This window comes from Cyrtonyx montezumae, unplaced genomic scaffold (assembly GCF_038088225.1).
Source record: "Cyrtonyx montezumae isolate F1298 unplaced genomic scaffold, pur_monq_1.0 scaffold_6, whole genome shotgun sequence".
NCBI lineage: Eukaryota > Metazoa > Chordata > Aves > Galliformes > Odontophoridae > Cyrtonyx > Cyrtonyx montezumae.
This window is the reverse complement of record NW_027072067.1, coordinates 10,195,720-10,222,520: the sequence shown is the minus strand read 5'-3', so window position 1 is coordinate 10,222,520 and position 26,801 is coordinate 10,195,720.

The following is a 26,801-nucleotide window of genomic DNA, read 5'->3' as shown; positions in this document are numbered from 1 at the left end:
GAGTAGCGGTGTCACCGGGCAGCCACTGTGCTCTGCTCAGAGGGGGATTGGAGGGTGGGTTTGTGAGGACGCTGTGGCACCTCCTGCTTTGTTAAGCTGGTAGCTAACCAGTAGGGGTGTTGGCAGGACTGCTGAGGGGGACAACCCCTTTGTCTCAGTCTCGGTGCCAACCTGAGCCTCTGCCCATGGCCCTCGTGCTTGGTGGCACCAGGGATTTCAAAACCCAGCTCTGACCCCGGGGGGGAACCGCATCCCCACAGCTCCTTTGTGCTTCAGAACTGAAGGTCTCATGCAGCATGCCCGAGCTTGCTTACACTGACAAACAGCTTGGAGCCCTGCTTGAGGAGAGCTGCCAGGTGTCACGAAGCTTGTCGGGGGGCTGCAGCACGGGAGAAGCCGCTTCGTGCCGGGTGTTCCACAATAACTTCCCTTTCTCTGTGGGAGGTGCTGGAAACAGGTAGCCCGGGGGAGTCAGAGGTGTGTTGGGCTCTTGTTTTCTGCACGAGCTTGGTGGCCTTGTCTTCCCTCCTTTTCTCCCGTGCTGTGTTCTGTCGGGCGGGCGGTGTGAGCAGCCCGGGTGCGATGCTCTCCTTCCCCCAGCGGTGCACACAGGAGCTGCCGATGGCCGCGAGAGCAGCGGTGCTGTGAGCAGGGAGAGCTTTATGGCAGTAAATTAAAAACCTTGGCTGCCGCCCTTGGCTCCGCTCTTGCCTCTTAGGAGACATTAATATCACAGCTCCCCAGCATTCCCATTATCACTTCATTAAGGATCCGATAATGATAAATGTGGATGGTTTTATTTTGTGCCCAGCCTGATTAATGGCTAATATTTCACTAGGTGCTAATGGGGCCCTTCCTTTATGAAGTGATCGGAAGGGGTCTGCCTTTAATCTCTTCCACGAGCTGAGTAATTCCCACTATTTTCCTTAACGTGACAGATTTAATGCAAACCTTTACAGAGCGGTGGCGGCCTCGTGAGAAACCTGGAGGAGCGTTTGAGGCTGCCGCCGTTACCCAGCTCCTCTTCCTCCTCCTCCTCCTCCTCCTGCACGCTTGGCGGCACAGGGAAGCTGCTGCAGGACGGAGCAGGGCCGTGATGGGCCCCCGAGCTCAGCAGCTGCGGCACGCGAGCTGCTCCCCGCTGTTGGACCCCAGCGCCTTGCACGGCTTCAATCCCTATATGAAGCGGGATGTATAATCACATAGGAATAAAAAGCCATACAGGACGGTGAGGTGCTCCGTGCCGGCCCGGGTGGACGCAGGGAGCCCCCGTAGCTCCTTTGGGGGTCCGTGGGGTGGCAGAGAAGCCCTGTGTGAAACAAGAGAGGTGTTTCAGCGCGGGGTGCTGCAGCAGCCCTGCAGGACGTGACCGCTCGCTCCGCGTTAACGGGGCCGCACCCCTGCGCCGAGCCGGGTCAAACATCGCCGCCTTATCCTGGAGCATCCTCGCGCTGAGTCTGCTCGTACCACCGCACCCCAAACACCCCCTGCCGCAGGCACACGGTGGGAGGAGGACGGGGTCCCCGTGCAGCCGTCCCCCTGCGCTGCAGCGTCCCCGTGCGTCCCGCCGCTGTTGCGCCGGGGAGAATTGGGCTGAGCGGATCCAGGGAGCTGTCAGCGCCCGGCGCGCTGCTGTCAGAGTGCAAATCCCCCGGCAGCCCATTAGGAGCAGCTCCAGGCTGCCTGCAGGAGCTCTTGACAGGAGGCCAGACAGCGGCGCGAACAAACGCGGCTCCTCCGCTCCGAAGGTGGACGTGGGCGGAATGAAACCGGGCATCGCCTCCCTCGGACCGCCGCTGTTTGACGGACACTCACGGAGTGCGGGACCAGAGCGAGCGCCAGGGCACGGCGGGGCGGGAACCCCAGCCCGGAGATCACACAGCAGAGGATCTGTGCCTCCTCCGTGCCCGCCGGCTGCAGAGGTGCCGTGCCACCGCGGGGCCCCTTCAGCCCTTAGGGAGCACCGCAGCCACGTGCCGCTAACCTAAGCCACCACGTGGCAGCACCGGGAAGCTCCGATCCTCAAATCCATCCCCAGGATCCCCTCCTCCACCTCGGGGGCCGGGGGAGCAGCTCCGTGGGGTCTGCGATCGCTTCTCCGACGCACGGGACGGCGGGCTGGGGGGTCCTGCGGAAAGCTGCATCCCTGAATCACCGCGCCCAGGTTGGGTAGGAGCACCGACGGTGCTGTGTTTGGGAGTAATTACTCTTCACGAGCGTGTGAATCATTAGGTATAATTGCCCTAATAAATGGAAGCGCGATAACTTCGGTCTCCAGCCTCATCCGCGCGAGCTGCTGGCGGGGTGAGCTCGAACAAGTAGAACCGAGAGCGGGGAGAAGGCACGAAGAGCTGAGCCTCAAAGCCACGCTTCGCCCCACGCTGACCCACGGAGTCTGTCCCGTGTGTGCCCATTAGCGCACAGCGGTTCGCTGCGGGGGCTGAGCCGGGGCTGCCCCGGGGAGCAGACACAACCTCTGCGGGTTTGCAGCAGTTTCCCCGCTGCAAAGCGGAGTGAAAAGGTTCTGTTTGGGGGCGGCACCGAGGTTACCCGCGCACTCCTCTCCTGGGGGATGCTGGAGTGAAAAAATAAAGCCACCCCACTCCGAGATGACATATGGAAACGAAGCAGAAATCGGCTTCTTCACTTAAAATGTCATCACTGACTTCGCTAAAAAAAAAGAAAAAAGAAAAAAAAAGAAGCCTTCCCAGAGTGACATTTTAAGGGGAAATGTTGACTTAAAACCAGAAAGAAACTCCTCAAACCACGCAAGGAATCGTTTTAAGCTTTGCTGAGCCTTCCTGCAAGGAAATCAATATTTTGGCAGCAAAAAACAAAAAACCCTAAAACTACAATCTCCAGTAAACATGGATCCTTGGTGGACTGCATTTCCTATGGGACAAAACCAGCCACCTGCTGCCTGATCCTGAGGAAGCGATGCTGTCCTGGGTTCAACCTGCATGGCCATACTGTGCCGTGCTATATTATGCCATGCTGTGCCATACTGTGTCATGCTGTCCCCTGCCATGCCATGTTGCACCATGCTGTCCCCTGCCATGCCATGCCACCCCCCGCAGCCCTCCCACTGGGGCAGGTTGGCCAGCAGCAATCCGTGCTCCAGCTCCCCCTGCGCTGTGGTTATCGCCGCCTGCCTTGTGTTTTTTTAATAACCTGCAATATGAGAAGGCCGCCCTGGGGAGCGCGGGGATTATTGCCCAATATCACTTCCCATTCACCGGCCTTCGAGGGGCTGCATCCACGTGGCACTGCTGGCAGCAGGGAGAGGGATGCGAACGGGAGGGCTGGGGCTGGCCAGCACCATGGGCACCGCGGATCCTCCTGAGGAGAGATGGGCGGCAAGGGCTGTGGAATCTTAATTAGCTTTTCAAAATTAATGAACTGGCAGCGAAACAAACAAGCCAGAGATGGTGGCTGGTGTGGCTCTGGCCACCGCTCCCGGTCCCTGGGCAGTGAGCCGCCAGTGTGAGGGGTCTCAGCGTCACGGGGTGTGGATATGGGGACATGGGGGACACGTGCCAGCCCACAGGATGTGGGTCCTGATGGAATGGGACTGCACAGACATATGGGGTCGGCAATGGAGGGAGCACAGCACTGGCACCCCAGTGGCCCTATACCATGTTCCAAGTGCCACAGGTGCCTGGCTCACCAGGACCTGCCTTAAAGCCCCATCCCAGCCCTTCCCACTGCTTTCTCCTCCCATAAACCCTACTGGAGAGGCAGCAATGGCCGTGAGATGTGCACAGCCACCAGAAGTTGATTAAGCCCTAATTAATTGCATTAAGGTCAGCCAACGTACTCCGCAAAGGAAGAAAGCCAATAATTAAAGTCCGTGTGGGGCACGCTGCTGCCACCAGCTCCGCGGGCAGCAGGACAGCGCCAGGCTCAGCAGGGCATGGCTGCTGCCACTCACTGTTACACAAGGACGGGGAGGGGGACATAAGCATGTGCCACACGGGAAGCTCTCAGCACCAAAAAGCCAAGCACCACCCGCATGGGTGGGCAGATAGGTGATAGCAGCGCCCAGCAAGGGATGCAGGTGACAGCCACCCTCTGCATCCCACCCTGCTGGAGGGCTGCAGCCCTGCAAAGTGAGCTGGGACAGTGCTGTGATGTGGGGCCAGCCCCCTCGTGTCGGGGCTGGTGGCAGTTGGTACCTCCATGCCCGCTCCGTTCCTTCCTGCAGTGACCTCAGTGACGGTATTTCCATGGTCCCAGCTGAAAAAACGAAGGCCAAGGTAACGCACTGCCTGGCCCTCTTTGTCTCAGTGGTAACAGCAGCGTGAGCCCCCCGGGGCTCTGCAGATCGCAGCTTCCAGAGATGGGTGGGCAGAGCCGAGAGGCACCAGAGCTGAGTGGTGCCACCCCAATATCCCTTACACCCGCTGCCCGCTGTCCCCTCCCGGTGCCCTCCCCCCGTGATGGCAGTGCTGGGGCTGACCCTGGCTGAGGCTGAACCGAGGATGTTACAGGGACGTTGGACATTAGCACGTGCACTTGGCCGGCTCTGATCACAGCCCTTCTGTCCAGGGGGAGCAGAGACCGAATCGCACACCCCAGCGCTGTGACCGCAGCAGCCGGAGCCGTCACCACCGTAATCACAGCGATGTGTTTGCAAACCGTCCCCAGCCCCCAGAGACACGCCAGACACACGTGGGACTCACTGCGTGCAGCGCTGCCACTGAGCCCTGCGTCACCCCAAGGGTCAAAGCAGGGGGGACAAACCGCAGCCCCATTCCCCCATCTCTCCTCCTTCCCACCGCCCACCGACAGCTGCCATGTCCCCATGTGGCACTGTGTGAGGATGAGCTCCCACCTTTCCCCAGCACCTCGTTCTCCAGGCGCAGCCCACGGCACCGTCACTGCCACCAGCACAGCTGCCCCATCCCCTGTGCTCACAGCCCTGCTGCCTCCCGGGGCCGAGCGGGGACAGCAGGGTCAGAGGTGGCAGCAGGGCCGTGCAGGGTGGTTGGATGCCACACCATGCGAGCCCTGCGGGGTGGCCGGCCCTGCTGCAGTGCTGCAGCCCCCAGGCCCCATGGAGCTGGGTTTGGCGTGCTCTGCCCTATGTTTATGGGGGGTTCAGGCCCACCACGGGAGCTCCATGAAGAACCTCTTGGGATGAGGCAGCGGTGCTTTGCAGAGGCACCAACACACGCGTGCCCCCCCGGTCCCCACGTCACCTCTGCATGGAGAGGGAACCTCCTCGTGGGAAGTACAATGGAACCGTGGGACCGCAGTGACCCCGAGCTCCTCCAAGCACAGCTCGGTGTCCTCACTCACACCTCCCGGTGCGGTGGCCACGCCGTGCGCAGTGTCACCCATCCCCAGGGATCCCCTCCCAGTCCCGCCACCATTCACAGCGTCCCATTGAAATCCCAGTGCTGGGCCGGAGGCAGCGGCACAACCTTCGCTGCTGATAAACACGGCGATGGATTCCGGCAGGCGACACCTGAGATGGTGACACGAAACCGAGCACCTCCCCGAGGGCCACAAAGCAGCCTCTGTGCAGGGACGTGGGCAGCACCAGCCCCAGTCCGTGCCTTCACCTGGCGCTCCCATCCTGCTCAAAGCTTTGGGAAATGGGATCCCCTCCTGGGGACGCGCTGCCCTAACAGAGCCACATGGAAATGGGAAAAAAAGCAAAGCTGGACCCCCCCCCCTACCCCGGCCACACAGACAAAGGCAGAGCTGGGCACATGGAAGGCGCAGCTCACTCTGGCCCCACTGGAGCCCGACAGTGGGGCTGGCCCTGCACGCAGCCCCACAGCTCTCGGGGTCACCTGGGTGCCTGTGCGATGCCCGGAGGGACACGGCTGTGCCAGGGAGGTGGCATGCATTTATTGGGGTGAGCAAATGTCCCCAGTGCTGGGGGATCAGGGCCGCTGTTGGCCCCTGCTTTGGCGGGCAGCATCGCTCTCCAGAGGCTCTGCCAGGGCCAACTTTACAAGGGAAGCTTTAATTCTTTTCTTTTTTTCTCTTTTTTTTTTTTTCGGCTGAAACAAAGCCGAGAGCTCAAGCAACAAGAGCACGGGTGGGAAAACAGGCCGGGTTTGGGGGGGGGAGGTGGGAAGAAAATACCAGCAACCCGCAGCTCCTGCAACAAGAGGGACAGGGAAAAAAGAAACCGGAGGCTGCAGAGGTAGACGTGGGGCTGGGAGGGAAGGGGGGGTGAGGAGGCAGCTCCGCTGTGTCACGTATATCACAGCCCGGGAGCTGCTGCGGTGGCCCTGGGAGGCTCAGAGCGGTCCTGGGCCCCACAGAGAGGGGATGCGGGGCAGGGAGAAAGGGAAAGGAGCAGGGGGTGTGGGGGCGGCATCCCAAGGGCGCGACCCTCTTGGGCGGGCTCCCGCCCTCTATCACCATGTCACCGTCAAGCGAGTGTCCCTACGGCATCCTGCCCGGACCCTGCCCGGAGCCCCGAGCCCACCGGGCCACCCGGGATGTCCCCATCAGCGCCACCCGAGACGTCCCCAGGAGCTCGCGCGTTGCTCAGCTCCCCGCCCCGCAGCGCTCCATGTCCGGGGGGGCAGCGGCAGCGCCCCGCACAGCTCCGGCTGCCGGGAGCGGAGAGATGATGCTCCCGGGAGGAACCGGGACCCCGGGGATCCCGGGCTCCGCGCCCCGGCCCTGCACCGCCGAGCCGAACCGAACCGAACCGTGCCCCGCTGCCGGCCCTACCTGCACCGCGCCGCCGCCGGTCCCGTCTGCAGCCGCCGCCGCCGCCGAAGCGCGGAGCCGCGGGGGGCGGGAGGACGAGCGCCCCCTCCCCGCCCCCGGCCCCGCCGCCCGCCCCCGGCCCGGCCCCACGGCCCCGCGGGTGGCGGTGGGCGGCGGAGCGCGCGGGGCCTCGGAGCGGCGGCCACGAGGTTGGGGAGGGGGGGGATGGGGGGATGCGCGGACGAAGCTGCTGAGGAAGAGATGGGTCGGGGGCCGAGACACCCGTAGGGCTGCGGAGAAGGCAGCATCGTGCCAGGACGGGGCATTGGGCACACCGCAATGCCGGGACGGCTGTTCCCTCCGCACGGTGGAAGTAGGACAGGTGTACCGGGACAGGTGTACCGGGACAGGTGTACCGGGCACGCTGTATGGACAGGTGTACCCCACATCCGTGCGGGGCCTTGGCTGCACCGCTCTGCTCTCATTGCAAAGCGCTGCTCCGCGCCACGAGAGGGATTTGGGGCTGGTGCAGCAACAAAGGCACTGAGACGTGGCCAGGTAAGAGGCTTTGGGGTTTAGCCGGCCATTCCCACAGCACGGGTGCTTTTGTTTTTTTCTCCTCTTTTTCCAGGGGATTTTTTTTTTTTTGCAATCCCGGTTGCCGGAGCAGAAGTAAGCAGGGAACGGAGCTCTCGTGCTGCGCTGCAGCCACGGGGTGAGCCCCGGAGGAACGGCTTTTTCTGAAAATGGCTCTTTTTGGGAACGGCTCCTGCGGGAGGCGGTGCCAGCAGCGCGCTACCTGGGGCTCAGTGAGAGCCAAGGCGGTGGATGGAGACACTGAGCGTGCCCAGGGGACAGCCACGTCCCCACGTCCCTTCGCCCCACGCAGGGGATGGGATTTGTCCTCGTGCTCATCCGTCGTTCACTCCGTGTTCAATAATTAGCAGCTCTCCCAGCGAGGCCCCGCTACCCATCGCGCCCGCGCCGCGTCCCCTTTCCAGCCCGTTTCCAAGCAGAAAGAAAACAAAATGGGACTCGTCGTTCACCCCTTCACGAAGCCCTCACTCACCGCTGTGTCATAACGGCAAACGGGACCGCACCATCCGACGGGACAGCTCCGCTCGTGGGCGGCCACGGGGTGGGGGGCAGCGGTGGCTCCAAGGGTTCATCCCACACGGGGCTGGGCTGTGGGATGCCCTGTGCCACGGCCCCCTGTGACGCCCCAGTGGGAGGGAACGGCCCCAGGAGCGCGTCCCATCACAGCAGGGCACCCCCGAGCTGCCCGAACGGTCCGGCTGCGCCGAGAAATAGGTTGGCTTAAAAAATGCATCACTTTGAAGTTATGTAAATGCAGCGGCAAGCGGAGCGCGCTGGCAAAAAGGTTCCCTCTTTCTTTCTTTCTCTTTTTTTTTTTTCTCCCCCTCCTTGCCGGCTTCCTCCGGTTAAAATTGGGTTGCAAATCATTAATAAAGGAACAGTTGTACTGAATAAGCTCCCGTACTTAAATCAGGACAGAGAGGCGTAATTAACCCGGCTCCGCGCTGATGCGACGGGAGAGGAAAATGCGCGTCTGTTTTGGGCCCGGCGCGCTCCCGGCCCCCTGGGAACGGCGTCGAGCTCCTTATTTAAAAATGAAGCTCGCAGCCTGGGTTCATGGATATATATATAAGCTGTCACGGTGATATTTTATTCATACCCCTCTCCCCTTCCCTCCGCTTGGAAAATCCAGCAGGCAGCGGGGAAGGAGGGGGAGCGGGGAAAGCAAGAAGCCCCTTTAAAAAATGAATTACACATGCGAGTCACATTGGTCGGAGGCGCAGGATGAGCCGGGGGCGGGCGGGCGGCTGCGGTCACCTGTTGTCCTCTGCCCGGGTCGAGGGCTGGCTCTGACATCCCCACACCCCTGGGAGATCTGCAGGGATAACAGGGATGGCGAGAAAGGAGAAAACCTGCGGGGAATCCGCGCTCCTTCTGCATCCCCCGCGCCCCGACGTGTCCCGCGTCCCCGCGGTGCCCCGCATTGCCCCGCACCCGGCCCCACGGCACGGGGGATGGAGCAGATGCGGGAAAAAAAATAATAAATCACTGTTTGTTTCCTTTTGCAGACGATTGTTCTCCCCGCGCTCCTTAGTGCTTATTAAAGGGCTGTTTTGCTGTCGGTGAAAGCCTGCAATTACGCGCTCGCTGCTGCTGCCTGTCACCGCCGCCGCCGTGCCCGCTATCCCGGCCCCGCAGCCCGGAGCCATCCACTCTGGATGCTGTGCCACCCGTGCTGTAAATCCCCATGGGTGACGTCCTCAAGCAAGGCCGTGTCCCTAAGGGATGTGAGACCTTCCGGGGGCAGCCCTGCCTTCTCCAGCCTCGCTTTCCCCGCAGACATTCCCCCGCAGCTAACCCGAACTGAAGCTGTCCTTCCCCTGCCACCCTCCTCCCCCTGGCATTGGAATTAAATGTAGGCTGAATTTGGGTATTTGAGAAACGAAAGGGATGGTGGCCCTAAGGGAAAAGCTAACAGCTCGCCTGTTTGTGTTCAAGAACTGTCCTCCAGCCTCCAAGCACGGCGCGCACAGGAGATCGGCCGCAGGCACGCTGCCGGGAGAGCTGCTCCACCGCTCCGCAGCGCGATGCCGCGAGGGGTCCGCACCTCCATCTCTGCTCCGTGCTCGGCTTCTGGGGCTGGGAACGTGGCCCCTGGGAACAGGGAGCTTCCCCAGGTCACCCGAGTCCTGGCACGGGGCAGCGCAGCTGAGCAGGAGCGTCCCAGCTGCTCCTCGCTTGTTGCGCGCTGCGTGCACCCCAGCAGGGCTGTCCTTGTTGCTCGCTGCACTTTGCACGCTGGGGCGGCCCCGCAGGGCACGCTGCACGCAGGTGACGCAGCGCTCAAGGCCTTGTGTGCCACTGTCCCCTGCGCCGGGCCTGGGGACAGCACCAGGAGCCGCAAAGGCAGAGCCGGGACGGACTGCCCCCAGCCCCGTGTGGGTGCAGATGGTGCCCCCAATGGGAAGTGCCGTCCCGGCAGCTCCACATCTCCCCTAAATCAAACTTTCCTTTGGTCAAACAAAGCGTTTCTCTCGGCCCGCAACAAAAATAACTCCGGTTTCGGTATTTCAAACCGAATCTACGTCGTTCATAAAAGGGAGGACTGCAACAGCCATTTCCAGCTGCCTGCACTGGGGCCGTGCGCTCCAAGCCGGAGAGGTTTGCCAAGCCCGTGCGGACCCGCCCGGCTCCGCGCTCCTCCCAGCCCTTTGTACCGCTCTCCTCCATCCTCCCCTTTGTTTAGCATTTTAATTATTTTAATTACCTTGTTTGCCAGCTTATCGCGGCACTCAAACCCATCTGCACGCAGACACCCAGACTTTTATCTGCAGCCCTCTGCCAGCGGTATTTGCATTTCTCGCTCCGGCGTTTGGTGGAGGGAAGGAGAAATTAGCATTTGTCCCCTTCGTCGACAATGCCGCGTCTCGCAGGGTCGCTTTATTCTTCCCAGAAGAATGGGGTTAATTTATCTCTGCTCTCCCCCCCCCCCCCCCCAATATCCATTTCAAATGAGAGATTAGGAAATAAACACAAAGCCAGAGTGGGAGGCGCGGGGGCTTTCCCCCTGGGGATGCTGCAGGATGTGGCCCCAGGCAGTGCCCAGCGGTCCCCACGCAGACGGTGGCTTTGGGAACGTCACTGCGGCACCCGCCGCTTGCCAGCAGGGTGGCTTTGTCACCCTCAGGTTGGGGCAGTATGCCTCCTGGGGATGGGGCTGCTGCGTGCTGTCCCGTTGGGACATCGTGCTTCCTGGGGACTGTGTCCCTCTGCTGCCCCCCCACACTGTTCCTCAGCCCTCCCAGCACGTGTGCTAAGCCCTGTGCGCCCCATCATTGCCATCAGAGAGACAGTGGCCCTGGTGGCCGCAGACACACTGCCCTGCCCTGGGACACAGCCTGCTTTGCTGAGCTTTGGGTAGCACGAGCTTAAGGAGGAAGAAATGAGAAATAAAGACCCTGTTAAAGCAGCTTTAAGACAGGGATGTCATCCTACTGAAGCGATGGCATGACGGTGACAAGTATTCCTCCCTGGGAACAAAGCAGAGACTCCCATGGGGGCTTGAGGAAAACTGAGCCAGTGGCCCCAAATGGGAGCTCGGTAGGTTGCTGCAATGGGTGTGCACAGTGGGGTGACGTGATGGCCACCACATGCCTTGCTCCCAAAACCCAGAGTTGCAGTAGAGAGCCAGAAACCAGCAGCAAGGCAGATAGGAAGCACAGCGTCCCTGCATCCCCCAGGAGCCGCCCACTCCCAGGAGTAACATTTGCCAGACCCCAGAGAACATAAAACTCCAGCCGAGCTCTAAACCTTATTTCCTATCCTCTCTGGCCCCACTTCCAGACTCAATGGGAACAGTCATTTTGGGACACCGTATGGGAACTGCTGAATCACGGCCTGAACCACTGATTGGTCACCTGAGGTGAGCACCGAGTCAGCCACAGGGCCACAGGTGAAGGTGATGTACCTGTGTGATTGGAAGGGGTGGGGCCTGGCTCCACCTCTCCCAAACCCCATTTAAGGGCTGACCATCACCAGGGAAGGATCTCTTCTTGGAGATCCTTCCTATGTGGAGCCCCCAGCGAGTCTCTGTCATCTTAAAGGTGAGCCATCTTCTTTTGCATGTTATTTGTGTACTATCTCTATAGACCTACTCGAATATGCCATCATCTATACTATTTTTTGAAGTACCATCCTTGGGAATTAGTCACCTTACAGACACCAAGGCAGCAATGGCCCCTGCCACCCTATTTGCCAGAATGATGCTGATGGGGCACAGGACACCTCATCCCCATTTGATCCCCTCCCCATGACAGGCAGCCCTGCTGGCTGGGAGCATGGGATGATGGAGCATCTTGCTGGAGCATAGGGAGCTAGGCAATGCCTCTCCATCCATCAGAGTTCCCACTTTCTGCCAAGCGCATTAGGGGATAATTAAGTAAAAATAGGCCTTCCGACCAGTGTAGCTCATTAAGGGCTAATTAAGTTAATTAGTGCCAGGTGTGGATTGCAGCGCTTGTGTGTGTGGCTGTTGTTTGCTGTAATTGCATTTGCTCTGCAGTTTCTACTGTCAGGCTGGAGCTTGGCCAGGGAGGAAGGTACTGGGTGCCCTACGTGGCTAATGAGCACCTAATGATAGTACCTGGGGTGGGCAATTAACTCTTCCCTCCCTACAGCCCCCAGTGGCTTTCTCTGACCCCAAAGCCAAGGTATGTGTGGTCTTGTTGGTGGGCTCCTACTGCATGTGTGGGAGGGGTGGGGACACTAGTTGCGTCAGTAGTGGTGGAGTCACTATCCCTGCAGGTGTTCAAGAAACATGTTGATGTCATATTGAGGTATGTGGCTTAGGGGGCAGGTGGGGATGGGTGGATGGCTAGATGTGGCGATCTTAAAGGTTTTTGCCAACCACTGTGGTTCTGTGATAACCAAGGAACGTTGCTGTGTCCCCTGGGGTCTCAGGCCACTGTTAGGTCACTGTTGTGCTTCAGTGGGAAAGGGAGAAGGTGCTGGAGGGGAGGCAGGCATCCCCACAGCTATTGTGCCCTGCAGAGATAACAGCCTGCAGGTGACAGCTGAGGTCAGGCAGGAGTGATGTGCATCCTTTACACACCCCTGTCTTGGGCCCGCATGCAGCCCCATCAAATGGCACCATGGCAAGCTGTGCCCAAGGGGTGGGATGGAGTGGGAGGTGGTACCAAGCCTCAGTACCAGGAGGTCCTGGAGAGCTGCAGGGGCAGGGCAGGTAAGGAAGACAGCAGTGTGCACTGAGCATCCTGTGCCACTGAGGCTGGCAGGATTTCTGCAGCCACTATCTGGGCTCCTGTCTCGTTCCTCTCCCCTTCTCCTTTTGCATAATGGATAGGCTGTGAGTAATGGGAAATGGCAGCCCAGCCACGCTTGCTGGCAGCCTCTTAATGAAGAATATGGAAATCTCATCAGTCCAATCAGGCCAGCAAATGAAACTGCTTTCCCCTGCCGATGTGAGCAGAAGGCTAACGACCCGCACTCACCGGCTCCATCCCTCTCCGAGGAAGCCCCCCCTTCCCCTGCTGACAACCGAGCTGTGAACTTCATCTCCCCAGCAAGCAGAGCCCAAGCCCTTCTTCCTTGCTGCCCTTCACTGGGCTCATGCTGCTCCTTTCCTCCCAGCTCTGTGAGCTGTGTCTCCTGAGGACGCATGCAGGAACACCTGGTTCCTCCCTTCCCCAGCTCCTGTAGCATTTTTCTTCCCACTGGGCCTGGTGTAGGGAGGACAGGTCTACCTGGCCCTTCCGCTCTTCCATATGAGGCTTCTGTCCGGGCCACCTGCACACCAGGAACTTGGTTTGGCTGTGTGTGGGCCCTCCAGCCTGGCGTTATTCATAGTGGGATACAAGACACGGCCAGAACTGATATCTTGGCCCATCCCAGGATGTGCAGAAGGACGTGGCTTTGGTTAAGTACCCAAGGGAGCCAGGCTCAGCATTGCCTGGGATTCCTTGCATAGACCGTTTCCCCAAAATCTGATGGAAAGCACCCTCTGCAGGCCTTACCCAAACCCTTCTGGGGACCTCATGGGCTTCTCAAAGAAACCTCCACAAGGAGGTGGGGTTCCCAGCTCTGTGCCTGAGGGGTCTGCAAGGTAGTGATGCTCAGTGAGGAGTGGGTGCTGCAGGGCCCCAGATGCCCAAAGCATCACACAGTAGCAGAAAGCAATTCTATTTCTCCATTGAGTAGGAACTCTGGTCTTCCCAGCTGGGCTTGCTGGGTCCAGAGCAGGAGTGGGTATGGCTGTTTGCATGGAATCTTGCACCAACAGGTCCTGACCTCCCTGACAGCATCTGTTTGCTGTTGCAATTGCTTCCTTGTCAGGTAGGGGAACACCCGCTGACTGTTGGCTTCTCTGCTCAATCTGCCTGTTCCATGGGCAAAGGCAGGCACTGGCAGAGGCACGGCCTCGTGCTGGTTTAGGGGAATGTTTAATTGCTGCCTTTCACAGCCAGCGCAGTGCTGAACTGATGGCGTGAGCTCGCCCAGGAGCACCGAGGTGGGTAAATGTTTTAATAAAATCCACCCAGGGCATTTATCTACACATAAATACATACATAGTGTATGCTCTTTGTTTAGCATAGGATGCTAGCTCGAGGCTGGGGGAAGCCATTTGTTTCCATGAGTTATAAGATGATATCTGTGAGTACCTCTAACGAGCAGAGATTGGCACGGCAGCGGGGCTGGAGCCGGTCCCGGCACAAGCTGTTTGCATACAGCAGTAATGATGCAAACGGGTGCTGCTCAACATGCTGATCAACAGCAACCCGTTGAAATTAAAGGCTGAGGAGACGCAGGAGCGCTGCCATAAACATTTATTGCAACACTTCTGTGTATCATCAGCTGCTGATTTGGAGGCAATGGAAGCACACGGCTGCAGTGATGGGCTTTGTCAGGGGCTGCCATCAGCTGTCCTTGATGGATAGAGGTGGAAGCGAAGCTCCACGTCATCTGCAGCACAAGGCTGATGTTAACATGAAGAGGGAAGGGGGGATTTGTTGCCTTTATTACCCTGATCTATTGTGATTTCAGGGTCCAGGCCAGCTGGAGAAAGTCAGCTTGGAGGTGATGTGCTGGAATAGCCCAGAGGATGCAGATAAAAGTTATGGGCTCTGAACACTGAGCATGTCATCCACTGGAGGGCTGACACTGTTCCTGCTTCGTCTTCAATTATGTTTTGTTAACAGCAATAACAACAACTTGCCTATTCCAGTAGCACTCTTGGAGCATGTCATCTACAAAAGCAATGGGTGCTCAGCTCAAGGGCAGCAGCTGTGCCCCCAGGAAGCCATGCCATCAGGGTAAGGCCCAAATACAGCACATGGAGGGTAGAGCTGCCACTATCAAATCCTCTCCTGGAGCACTCTGCAGTGCTGGAAAAAAATCATTGGATGGATTTTTTTCACACATCGTTCTGAAGATTGAGGATATGGATTGTCTTTTAACAAGGAATTTCTGATAAAATCTCTCTGTTTCTCTATGCTGGAAGTGATCCCAAGGAACTAGTTCTGTGCTGGAACCTCTGACTTACAGATCACACAAGGTGCTCTCTGTGCTTCACATCTGAAACCAGAGAAACCCATTGCAGTCCAGCAGAGCTGTGGGTGCTGTAGCTCTGGCTGTGTGTAATGCTTTCAGTGAGCCCTGTGCAGAACTGTCCTGTGCACACTTAAGCAGAAGCAAGAGGCCCATCAGTGTCCCAGCTTTGTTTATCAGCCTGGGAATCCAAGACGGCACAAGATTTAGCACAACACTGGTCCCACGCTGGATTCTTCCTCACTCTGTTGCCATCAGGCTCTGTGATAACACCAGCTTCCCCAGGCACCCCCACTGAATCTCACTTTTCTTGTTCAGATGTGTTGCAGAAGGAACTTGCTTTTGTTTCCTCCAACACAAAGCTGGAAAAAAAAACCCAAGGCTACATCACTGTGGCATGTGGGTGGTTTGAGAAAAATGGGTTTCCTGCTGCTTTGTGTGTCCTAAAGCCTATTAGCTGGTGCTGTTTCGACTGCCTCTTGTTTTGCCTGGCAGGTGAAGCTTGTGTTGGCCTGATGAGACATCACTGGCACAACTTTTGTTCTATCCTGCCACCATTCCCACTCCGAACATTCAGCAGTTTGGCATCAGCTGCAGTGGAAGCCCCTGCCTTTGAAGGAAGGCATCACTTGAGCTGCTGCACCACCTCTCCCTCGCTGGGACCTCACCCAGAGCCTGCTGACCATGGGAGGAGAATGGAGAAAGAAAATTGCTTCCTTTGAGATGAGGTTAGAAACAGGTCTGATAACCCCACCTCCTCATGAAGGTTACCTTGAGGAGCAGCCCATGAGATCCTCAGAGGGTCTAAGGTGAGTTTGGAGAGTGTCTTTTCCACAGGGCTGTGACAGTGTTGCCTTGTTCTATGTCCCAAGAGCAGTTCCACAGAGCATCCTTTCCCTGGGGAGGTTACCTGAGGCTGGGAGTGTTGGGGTCAGCCCCCAGTCAATGCTTCTCAGCCTGCCCAGCCAAGGCAGCTGGACAGCCACGTGTTATCTGGGTCTGTATCAAAGTTCACGCGTGAGAGAAGTGTGGACTTTTTGGGCATCACTTTGAATGTGATGGAGTATGTTGCCAATAAATGATGTGCTTGTGGTGACGTTCTGGAGCTCACTCCTTTATCCGTTTCCAGACAGCTGTGTCCCAAGACATCAGAAGGAGCCTGAAACATTGGTGTGCATGGAGGAAAAGGGAAGATGGGATCTTCTTTATTATCATCCTGGTCCCTGTCCTGCTACTGGGCTGCAAAGAAGCTTGCAGAGCCACGTGCCTGATGACACCGACAATTTTTCCAATGTTTAAAAACCTTCCCCAACATAATATCTTTTTTTCCTTCTCTCTTGTGCCTTAAAATCAATGCGTCAACCTCTTTTCTCCCTCCAAGAGACCTGTTCCCATCAGCAGTGGCCTTCCTGAACTTCACTCCTCATTTCTTCTCACCCACTCCTTCACAGAGATCCAGATGCTCAAGTCTGCTTCCTCTTCCCTGCCCCTGAGGCCTCCTTCAAGGATGAAATCCCAGGTAACATGAGTGCTAACTCTCCTAGAGATATAAGGAAAGGGACTTTTTCAAGTGTGGCTTCAGTCTCGGGGTACTCAGAAGCCATCTGCAAGCTCTTGAGCTGCCGTAATGGAATTTGCCACTCTGTCCTTTTGAAAGGGGACCAGCACTTGGAAACTAAATCCCCGGGTAACCTGATTATGACTGTGGGCATACTCTGCTTGACTGTGACCCAGGAGGGCTCACCTTAACAGAGGCTTTTGGAAAGAGTTTGTGAAGACTAGGCTAAGGCAAGGGCTGCAGCATGTTTCTGTTTGCATTGACACATTTGCCCCATTATTCATGGCTGGTGTGTGTTTTGTTTCCACTTGGTTCCCAGCATCCTTTATAGATGGGTTTTCATGCCTTCGAGGCAAGCAGCATTGAAATGGTGCCAGCTCAACAGTCCTTTGCCAAGAGGCAATTGTGCTCGCCCTGGGCTTCGTTTTCCTTGGCTATAGTCCTGGGAGGTGTCTGTGGTCCTCTCTTGTCGTGCTGCTTCTCCTCTCCCTGCCCTGCTCACTAATTACTTTTTGAATCAATTGCTGATTTATTTGTTTTTAATTAGACATAATGGAAGATGAGGAGTCTCAAAGACAAGTGCTATGAACACTTGTCTGAGTCTTTTTCCTCTGTCTCTTTGCAACTGAAGGGCAAATCTATGGGGTTGGAGCCTCCCTCTAATTTGACTCGAGGAAGCAGCTGGGACAGAGTGACTCCGAAAGGTGTATCCACAGGTGAAGGAAAGCCACCAGCACCTCTCACCAGCCACACGAACAAGAGGTGATGGCCTTAAGTTGCACCAAGGGAGGTTCACCTGAATCTTTTCTCCTGTTGGAGAAATTTCTTCTCAGAAAGCAGTCAACCCTAGGCACAGGCTGCCCAGGAAAGAAGTGGAGTCGCTGTCCCTGGAAGTGTTCAAGAAAAAGACATTAGACCTAGAGGCACAGTCTAGAAAGGTCACAGGCAAGATTGAATGGTTGAACATGATGATCTTGTGGTCTTTTTCACCTTAATGATTCTAGGAGTCTAAGATTCTATGATTTACCTTCTCGTGAGGCATTATGAGGTCTCAAGGAAGGAAGAGAGCTGTGCTAAGGGCTCTCCTCCTTGAAAAGAGTTGCACCGACCAACCCACCGTGGCTCTGGTCACAGGTCTCATGGGGGGGGGAGCTGTCTGCTGCTAGGGGGCGAGATAAAAGCAAAACACATCTCAGACAGCACCTGTGTGGCTCCTGCCCTGCAGCATGGGGCTGGGAGGCTGCTGCAGCTCTGCTGGTGTCTGGCAGAAGAAAAGCAAATCAGTGTTTGACAGAAGGCTTTCCACAAACACAAACTAATGGGAATTCCTCAGCGGTGTCCCTGGAAGCTGCAATATTGGATCTCAGGGCAGCCTGTTGTCCTCCCAGCAGGCAGTGGGTCCTGATGAGCTTAACCCTCCCTGGGCTGTGCCAGTGGCTGTGCTGTAGGTGGGAGGCTCAGCACTGTGCCTGCTTCTGATGCCGGGCACCGGTGCTCCGGTGACCCTCTGCATGGCCAGCAAGGAGCAAAGGAGGGTTTTGTCTGCAGCCAAAGGGAGCAGCTGGAGGCAGGAGTGGGTGAAAAAAGAGAGGAATAAGGGAACAAAAGGCGCTTTTTGGGGAGGTGGGGTATGTTTGCATGGGGAAGGGCAGGAATTTCTTTTCTTTGCCCAAAAGTCTAAAGTGCTTTCTTCAGTGCCTCTGTCGCTGCATGGGGCCCCGGTCAATAACATTCCACACTCGCCCTGCGGAAGGAGACGGGCCAAGCACTGCGCGGCTGAATGAAATTCCTCTCACCTCACCCTGTAAACATCCCAAGAGCCTGGCCCCATTACGGCTGGGTACAAAAGTCCGGGGCTGAGGCCGAACAAAAGGATGGGGAAGAAAGTGCCGGTTGCCATGGCAACGCTGTCCAGGCCGCCTGGTTTTATCAGCAAGGGGCCCGGGTTTTCTGCCTGAGTTGCAGGAATCAGAGGCAATTTATTTCCACGGCAAGACGGAGACTGCGGTGAGATCGAGGGAAGCCACGGCTCTGCATGGGCCTCGCTGCTGGCGGTGTTGGTGCAGAAGCAGGACCAGGTCTGCTGCAGCATGGCGGCCACCTCATGGCCTCCCCCACGATGTACAGGGCCCAGCCCTCCCTCTTGCCTGGTTTACCTCCTTGTCCCCACTCCCAGAACCCTGGTGGGTTTGTTTTTTGTAGCAGCTTGAGGGTGAGGGGTTTGGAATTTAATTAAAGGATGGCTTATTATTTCATTCCCCAAATAAAGGTGGCAAATCCCAGTTCCAGCATGGTCCCCTCTGCTCATAGAGCATCTGAACTTGGATTGCAATGGGAACAACAGTGCCCAAAGGCCAGAAGAAGAAGGGCTGTGCTTCCCTTGCAGGTCCTCTAGCAAAGCTAATGTAAAGCATTAATGTGCCCTGAACCTCAAGCAATGGATGGATGTGGGATGCAATGGTATTGTATTGTCAAAGAGGACTTCAGCTGCAGGAACCTCATACTAACCCAAATCAGTGTCCTCCCCTACCACTTCTGCTGACGTGCTGTGCTAGGGACCTGGAAGCACTAGGGTAAGTCTTAGGGTGTTAGGAATAGAAGAAATGATTATTGAGGTTATTAAGAAAAAAATTATCTGAGACTGTGTTTAAGCATTGGAACAGGCTGCCCAGGGAGTCCCCATTTCTGGAGGGGCTCAAGAAACACATAGATGTGCACACAGGGACACAGCTTAGTGGGCAATGTTGGGAGTAGGTGGATGGTTAGACGAGGTGAACTTAGAGGTCTTTTCCAACCTGAATAATTCTGTGATTCTAGATATTAACATGGGGAATTAAACATAGTAGATCTGCTAGGCAGTAGATGTTAGTGATAGGGCCCCAACCAGTACCAATGGTTAGAGGAAGATGACAGTATAAAGATGGAACAGTATAACAAAATGAGAGGCAAAAGCTGGATATTTGAATGCACTGAAGCCAGGACAAGGTTGCAGATTCCAAGAAAATGTGCCAAACTGCAGACCTGGTGGCAAGGTTTTCAGAGGCAGAACTTGTCAAAGAAGAGAAAAAACTGCACTGAAGATTAATATAATTCCTTTGTTGTTCTATTTTGTTGGTTGGTTTATTTGTTTTCTGGGGGGAATGTGAGAGTGGGTTTGGAGAGCTTGTAGGATGGGTTAGGAGCATGCAAAGCTTTACTACAAAATGGCAGAGCAGAATGGATTAATGGCTGGAGGAAACCCAGCTAAACCCAGCTGGGCCTGACACAGAAAGCGTTCAACCAAGACGCAGCTTGCTCATCTCTGGTAACTAATTCTTTTGTCTGGGAAAATTTCTAAACAAATGCAACAAGCTGTGCTTTATGGAGTAATGGAGAAATTACTAATTAAACTGAAGATGATGTAAGAAATAGAAGGCAGGTACAGAAGCTGTACCTTGGGAAGGAGGATGTAGCAGGCTAGACAGAGTTCACCACTGGAGTTTCTCTGGAATCGATCCTGGAATCGATCTTGTTTATTCTCTCCATGAATGATGTGTCATGAGCAGTGGAAGCGCTCAGGCTAAGCTAGCTGATGACGCCAAAGAGGAGGCACTCTGAATGCAGAGGATAAGGGGAGAGCTGGCTGTAAGCAGCAGACAACCTTGAACAGGAGACACAGAATGAAGCTGAAATCCAGCAGCATGAAATGCAAGAGTACACACAGGGCTTTTTGTGATAGGCAGGGAGTGTATCAGTTGGACATGACTGAGGAGGAGGTGAACTGTGCTGTAACAGTTGCAGATGATTATCAACCACCAATTAGCGAAAGGCACAAAAAGGCAAATGAAGCCCTAGGCAGCCTGGGATATTTTCAGTAGAAACAGAAAATTGTTAATTTTCCTTGGTCAGATAGGCTGAATTCCCACTAAGAAGCTGTGCAAAAAATTTCTCCTTGGTAGTGAAGAGGCCAGAGATCCTATTTCGCTACCAGACTTGTGAAACAGAGGCTGCAAGGAGTTTTGTTCTCTAGTTGGGTCACTACTCAGGGTGATGAAAAGAGTACATGAGAGGCAGAAAAGCTGTATAAAATGATGGAGGATGCAGGCACGTGAATGAGTGAGAGGCATGCATTCCAGAAAAGCTTGGGTAGTGTATGGGAGGTAGGTCCTGAGCAGGAGAGCAGGGATGCTAAGGAGCAGCCCCTCATTAAACTAGGAGAAAAGAACTCTTCAACGGGTTAGGAAAACTGAAACACCTAGGTGCTTCAGCTAGGATCATGACAACCTCAAAGATCCCATGTCCCCAACCACTTCAACGCAGCAGGTCACTTCTGTCCTTGCATCCCCCTGGGTGCTCTGTGGGGTTACTTTGGCTCCTGTTGTGTCCCCTTCCCTGCCTGGAAACTGATCCCTACTTCAGCTTTACAGAGGGAAAAAGAAAAGGAAAGCCAGCAGACGGGGCCTTTTGTACCGCAAAGTAGATTAGGGGCCTTGGAGGGCCCTGCAGCCTGTGCAGCAGAGGGAGGGCTGGGAGGTGGGAGGGAGAGAGGGAAGGAGGGAGGGCTCTGCTCTCAGCCCAGCCTTTGGACTGCTCCTTGCAAACTGTTTTCTGTCCAACTTCCTTCCTTTTTTTTCCCTTTTTCTCTGCTTGTCACTATGGATCAGCGTCTTTGGGATGAAGATCCTTTCTGTTCTTGCAATGGATTTAACTCCTGAAACATGTGTCATGTTCCCCGACTCCCATCCTGAATCAGGAAAGCATGCACACAGACAAAAGCCAAATGCCCTTCCTAGGGGCAATCAGGAGAAGGGAACTCTGCGGTGGTCTCTAGTCCAATGACAAAAGGTTTCTTGGACTACAGATGAGAAAGTCAATTCTGCCTGGGATTACAGAAGCAGCTGTGGGTAACGGGGATTAGCCACCACCTGTGTGATGAATGGACATGGCTCTGGTCCTGCAGCCAGGAGGACACATGCCAGATGCTTAGTGCTACCTCTCTGCCCAGGCAAGACCCCAGAGTTGCTTTCTTTACTTTTGAATGACTGATGCCTCCTTCTTGTAGTCTGTAGGAAACAAACTGGAGCAGGTGGGTGCACCAAGGCACTGTAATGGCTGGGTAGGATGATTTCCAGGTGTCTGTCATGGGACAACTGGATTTAAGAAAGACTGGGCACCATCAGCGCACCCTTCTTTCAGTGCACCCCAGTCTCTTCCTTTTAACCCTCTTGGGCCAAATGTTCTCTATAAAACAGCCATAGCAAAGACCTATCCTACAGCAAGGGAGTTGGAAAGCCAAAATCATTACCAGTTTTGAAGCATTCAGCTATTACAGTGAGCTCAACTGAAAAGCTCTTTAGGAGACTAATAATTTTACCTTCTTAGCAGAGATTGAATAATGTGCAGTAAGCTCTGCCTGAGGCTTCGTGCACTGAGCAATGCCGTGGAAACAAAGTATTGTGAGAATGTTTGTTCAGTGCATGTCCTGTGTGCAGGACGAACCAGGGTCCTCTAGAAAATAAATCTGTTGTGTAATTAACATTGAAATTAAAAATCTGTGTGTTAAAAAAAAAAAGATGCAGATGTGCAGATGACTTCGACTCTGTGTTCCTCATGCTGCAGCCATCTTGGTCTTTGAGCAATTTGCATGTGCATGTGTGTCCATGTTTTGTTCTGAAATGGTCAAACTTTATAACCTATGCAGACATCTTGCCTTAGAGTTGGTTGAATTTGGGTGTATTTCACAGGAACAGAACAAGAAAATCTGTTTGAATAATAAAATACAGCTTACTGTAAGGACAATTGAACTGTAGTAGCTGCCCAGGGAAGCTGTGAGGTCTCCATCCTTGAAGATGATCAGAACCTTATGAGACACACTCCTGATTAGACTGCTTGAGCTTGAAGCCAGGCAGTGGGACCAGGTGGTCTCCAAAGGTTCCTGGCAGCCTCAGCTCTCCTATGATTCCTAAGTAACTGTAGGAGCGGATATGAGTCTATATATTCATGTACTTCACCCAAACTTAAGTAGGTGGCCCACAGAGAAAACTCAGTGAAAACCATTGAAGCTGAGGAGCAACTGAAAAATCTGTATTGTAGTGGGAAGTGCTGAGCAATCCAGACTGATTCTTCTGACCCCATGGCAATGGGGTCTTGTTTTAGACTTATTCTGCAAATTCAAAGGCTACTTTGGGTGTTGGGAAATGCAACCTGCTGCAATAAGATAAGCACAGTGAGAGCAGTGAGGAGAGTTTTGTCAGGAGATGAGAGTAAACCATCTTTTCTGATCCTATTTCAGAATAACTTAGGTTTCTTCAGCATATTGGGTTGGACCCAAAGGACAATTTCTCATAGCACTAGTTCTGCTGGCAGCCACATGTGGGTGGTTGGTGAGTGATCCAGACTCTGGACAAGAAGAATGGGAAAAGATGTGTTAGCCATAAACCTTCAGGACCTCAGCTGGCCATGGAAACTGACCATCCTGATGGAATAGCCCTTGTGAGACCAGTTCACTCTTTTGTTTGCAGTTTTTTTTTACTGACTTTTGGAAGTATCAGCCAATATGGACTGTCTTCAAGGATGCCTCCAAAAGCAGCAGATCTGCAGGGGAAGCAGCATGAGGCGAGGATGGCAAAGATTACAGAAACTGAGGCACAGAGGTAGGCAGAAGATGACACAATGGTAATATAGCGCCACATAAGGGCTTGGAAGCTTGGTGCTCCTCACAGCCTGCAGCATTCAGACTGGAGGAGAAAGATAGTACTGGGCTGAACTGAGGTCAGCACGCAACTCTGACTCTTCATAGCTACATATTCTATGAAGCCCTTCTAAAGAGATGTGGCTGAACTCATGTTGGGTCAAAGTGACACTGCAACAGCTGAAGAGACAGCCTGGATGCTGCTAAATGCCATAGCATATTCCCTGCTAAAACCATGGCTGTCTTGCTGATGGGCTTGGAGCTTCTGAAAGAAGAACAAAACCAAAATACTGGCCTTTACTATGTAAAACTGAATAAATCCAGGTATTTCCAGGGATTAAGAGAATTAAATTCTACAGACTGCATTGTTTAAGTGGTCCCCAGCATTTTTCTGGCCCTAAAACTCATGAATATGTACATGTGCTTCTTTCAGCCATAGGGATCTAACTTTTAGAACCAGAAATGATGGGTATCTTGTTCCTGGAGCTATACATTTTTATATTTACAATTTGAAATTCCTGAAGAGGAGGAGAGCTTACAGGCTTTGAGGAGAAGCAAGAAGCAGCTGCTCCCTACCAGGCCAGCCAAGAGCCACAGGTAATCCTAGTCCAGGTGGCGCCCTCCCAGACAGGGCACAGTCCCACAGCATCTGAACCTGGCAGGTGGAGCCAAGCACAGGGTGACAGCTAGATGGAGCTGGCCAGGGCCACTGAAGAATAAGAAGGGCCAGAGCCCTGGCATGAGAAGTTTCACAGCCTGGCTGGAAGCAATAGAAATACCTTAACCCCTTACAAAACCCAGGAAGCAGATGTTGCACATGCCGCTGCTAATAACCTCTCCAAATTTCCCTGGTACCCTCCTGCATATCATATGCATTTGGGAAATGGAGGGAACTGGAGCTGAGAATCAGAGAGCTCAGATCAACCCCAGAGATGCAGTAAACATACCAGATGTGCCCACCGTGAAATGGATCTAACAGGGAAGAGGAGAGGGAAGGTGGAAGGGGATTTATTATTCATGAAGGCAATAGTAGTACAACACAGCCTCAATAGACCCATGTGGCATTGGATAAGGTTACTACATAAATACGAGTTGGTAATAGCATGCCAAATTGGGTGCAGAAAGAAGAGAGCTGGTAAGTCCCTTCCCTTCTTCGCTTCCCTTACTTTCCCTTAACCTTAACCTTTTCCTCTTCCTTTCCATTTTCTCCATCCCTTCCCCTTATTCCCTTACCTTACTCTTTTTCCCTTCCCTTCCAAGCAAACAGCACACTCCTCAGGTGCATGCCAGCAGAAATAAGCTCCTTTGAAAAGCTCTACCTTTGGTATTTAGGGGAAGATTTGGGAAATCAGAAGGAAAAAAGAGAAGCAGCTCCCCAGGTAGGTGTTACACCAGGGAGATGGTAGCAGAGAAGCAAAGGCAGCAAGAACCTGAATCGTGGCCAGAAGTTTCTGGTTGGTCAGCCACAGAGGGTGGGGTCCAAGAGTTCTGGTGCAGGCTTGATGGATGGATTAGAGCTTCCTATCTCACTGTTATCTGCTCCCCTTCTCTGCCTGTATGTAACAGTGATCCTGATTTTATCAGGAAACCTATCAGGGCTTAGCACTTGTGTCAGATTACAGTATTTGCTATGGCTCTAGCTTCTCTCACAACAGTGATTTCTGTTACATCTCCTGGACTTTCTGCTCTTCTCTGTTTGCTGCTTTCTCCCTTCCCTCTCCTTGCAACGGGCTCCTGTTTGTCAGGCAGGTGGCCTGGCACATCTCACAGCTGGGTGTGTGAGTAGGTAGCTGTGTAACACTGGCAGTGCCCCCAAGGAGGATGCATCCCAGCATCTGTCTGTCTGGGCTGGAGGCTTGGATCTGGCTTTGCACCACTTCACTTGGGAACAATGGGAGAGTTATGTATTAAAAAATATAATTAGGTGTTGAAGGTAAATATGTAGCAGAGACTATGATCCAGTGGATGGGCACTCTCCTTGCCCAAGGCTCATGCTGGCTCTTGTCTCAGCCTCCTGCAGGTGCAGCCAATGCTGTCAGTTTCCAACAGGATCAGGACCACTCCTGTCTGAAGGTTGGGAACAGGCTGTGTGATTCACCTGGAATAGGCCGTGTGATATATTTAGAAACCAACTTTTTGCATTGTTTTTAATTACATTCAGCTTCTTTGATGCTCCCGCTGATGGTGGGCCACATGACTGCACAAAGCCACCACCCCTGCAGAGTGTGGGCCCTGTGTCTGCCTGGGAGCCAGGTCCCATCTGTCTGCAATTACCAGCTTCACATCAGCAGAAAAATGCAATATTTAAACACAAATGTTCGATGTTTGCATAGCAAACCTCAGGACAGAAAGCTCTTGATAATCAGCCTGCAGGAGAGAAGGTAGGGCTGTGCAGGTGAGCCCTGAGGTGCATGGCAGAGTTAGGGTAGGACACCGTGGGACACAGAGACAGAAAGGCAGCACCGAGCCCTTTGTGCTTTGCTGCAGGCAGCAGCTGCCCACAGCCCTGCAACCACCACTTCGTGGTTGGAAAAAGAGAAATGGAGCCTGCTCATCCAAAGCAATCCTATCTATTCCCTTCCATCCATGTGTGGTGTTCATCCAGGCTCTCCAGCTGGTGGAAGAGTTACTGAAAGCAGCACAAGCTTCTTACCCAAAGCAAGCCACCAGGATGAATGATAGCATATGGAAGACCTGGGCAGCTGTCCCCAGAGAAGAATGCAAGCCCTAACATGTTTCTTAGATACTCAAGTGTATGGGAACTGCTTAATCATGACCTGAACTACTGATTGGTCACCTGAGGTGAGCACCGAGTCAGCCACGGGGCCACAGGTGAAGGTGATACACCTGTGTGATTGGAAGGGGTGGAGCCTGGCTCCACCTCTCCCAAACCCCATTTAAGGGCTGACCACCACCAGGGAAGGATTTCTTCTTGGAGATCCCTTCAACGTGGAGTCTCCTGTGAGCCTTGTCATCCTGAAGGTGAGCCATCTTCTCTTTTGTATTATTTGTATCCTATCTATATAGAATTACTCAAAATATGCCATCATCCGTACTATTTCTTTGCGAAGTACTATCCTTGGGAGTTATTTACCCCACACCAAGCTCAAAGAAACACAGGGAATTTATTGCAATGGCCCCTAAAACCCAAGACTGAAAGGACAACAGGTGTTAGGTGCCACAGGGTGAACCTTATCTCCCTCAGAGCAGATGGCTGATGGTGCCAGGACTATCTGGCACATCCCTCCACATGACAGTCCTGGAGGTACTGGTCTTTGTCTCATTTTCTGCAGGATCAGCTACGCTCAGCATTTTCTTTCCCTATGGGGAAAAAAAAGCACACCTTGAGATGATTTCCTTCCTGATGCCATTGCTTGGCTGGTGGCCCTCTCCTCCTGGGCTTGTCAAAGCAGGGCTTAACCTGTTGCCACTTCTCATTCCATGACAGCAGAGCAGATGTAGGGTAAAAAATGCTTCCTCATTGTCTCAGAGGGATTCAAGGCCTTTTTCCTGCTGCTCATGCACCCAAGGCAAACAGCCTCACTGTCGTCATCACCTCAGAGAAGCATTGCTCATCTCGGCAAACTTTAGAGCTGCATCCTGACAGACCAAAATAAATAAATCAATAAATAAATCGTCCGTCGCATCTACTGGATTCTGCAGTTTATTTCCTCAGTGCTGATGAAAAATAGTTGGATGCTTAGTAGCTTCATGAGACTAATTATGATAAACGGCCCCATCGCTGCTAATATCCGGCCATTAATTCCCAGATGGAGCTGCAGTAAATGTCAGGAA